At 57.7% G+C, this 1,472-nt stretch overlaps 1 protein-coding gene across 1 annotated transcript in view; it reads right to left on the reverse strand.

Moving 5' to 3' along the window:
- Positions 1-1,472, reverse strand: part of CARD11 (caspase recruitment domain family member 11) — a 35,185-nt gene that overhangs the window by 28,524 nt on the left and 5,189 nt on the right. The window lies entirely within an intron of this gene.

The following is a 1,472-nucleotide window of genomic DNA, read 5'->3' on the forward strand; positions in this document are numbered from 1 at the left end:
GCGCGTCCCAGCGCCTATAAGAGTTAGGTCGACATCAGCCTTGATGTCGTCTATTACGGGAGCAACTGCACTGGGGAAAGGTTAGGAATTTCAATGGGAGCGAGACTCGAATGGAACATGAGCCGTTGGGGAAAATGTCCCCGGCGATCTGCTTGAGGCGGGGCGGGAATTTTCCTCGGTGTGTAAAGAATGCGCGGCCACGACGCTCATGGAAATGAAGACCAACAGCACCCGTGCTGAGAGTCAGGAGCGATCACACACAGCCAGAGCCCCCAGTCGGGGACGTTTTACGAAGAAAGGCCTGCAGGCGCCAGGAGAGAGGGAGCAGGTGTGGATTCAAGACCTGAGGGTCAGTGGGGTGGGGACCCGATGCCACCACACCTGGCGCAGGGGGCCTGGGCCTTTCCAGGAGAACGGTGCTCGCGAAGAGGGTTCTCTGTGGTTACTACGAGTGACCGCGATGCCGTTGCCGTCAGTGTGTCTGTGTGTGTTAGACACACAGACAAACAGCGGTTCTCCACCTGTGGCTCGCCTTCCACAGGCGTCGGCTGATTCATCACAGGAGCAACAGGACAGTGATGAAGTAGCAACGAAAATCATGTTATGGTTGGGGGTCACCACCACATGAGGACCTGTATGACAGGGTCGCAGCATGAGGAAGGCTGAGAACCACTGGACTGGACAGTGAAAGCAATGTAGAGGGTTAGAATGGATGGGATCTTCACCCTAGTAGCCTTGTGACTACCGAGAATCTGGAAACGGTTTCTGAGGCAACCTGTGGATAGCCACGGGGTGTGTGTGTGTGTGTGTGTGTGTGTGTGTGTGTGTGTGTGACTAGATCCATCTGCTGAGTGAAGGGTTTAGAGAAGGCTATTGATGGTTGAGCAGAAATGATAAATCGAGTGTGTGGGGGGACGGTGTCTTAGGCAGATGGAATAACACTGCCAAGGCCATGTGGGGATGGAGGCCAAAAACCTGGCACACTTCAGGAACTGGAGGAAGACAGGGATGGATGGGACCCCGAGAGAGGAAGAGGGCGGCCAGGAGGTTGAGTCTTGGGGTGTGGGCCTCCACTTTGGGAGGCTGGCTGTGTGGGGCCTTTGGGGCTCCCTACACAGGAGCAACGGGGACCCCCACCTGGGTTCTAAGCAGCAGAAGGCAGCAGTAGGCGGGTGGAGAAAGACCGAGCAGAGCAAGGATGGGCTGGTGAGAGGGTGGACCTGTGGAGGCGCTGGCCGGGAGAATCTTTTAGAAGGAGGATGAACAAGGCCAGAAGACCGAGGGCTTCGATCCGTGGGGTACTGGCAGGAGCACAGACAAGCCAGTGGGCAGAAGGGGCTTCCTTTCTGCCCCAGTGCCCTCCCGGGGGTGTTCCACCAGCATCTACTCCTTCCGCCCTTCTCTTCCCGCCGCTGCTGCCACCAACCAGTGGGTGCTGACCCACGGCAGCCCCCTGTGCACAGGCAGAACGG

Source organism: Echinops telfairi, unplaced genomic scaffold (assembly GCF_000313985.2).
Source record: "Echinops telfairi isolate 266 unplaced genomic scaffold, ASM31398v2 ScPeMD7_5;HRSCAF=22, whole genome shotgun sequence".
NCBI classification, from domain to species: Eukaryota; Metazoa; Chordata; class Mammalia; order Afrosoricida; family Tenrecidae; genus Echinops; species Echinops telfairi.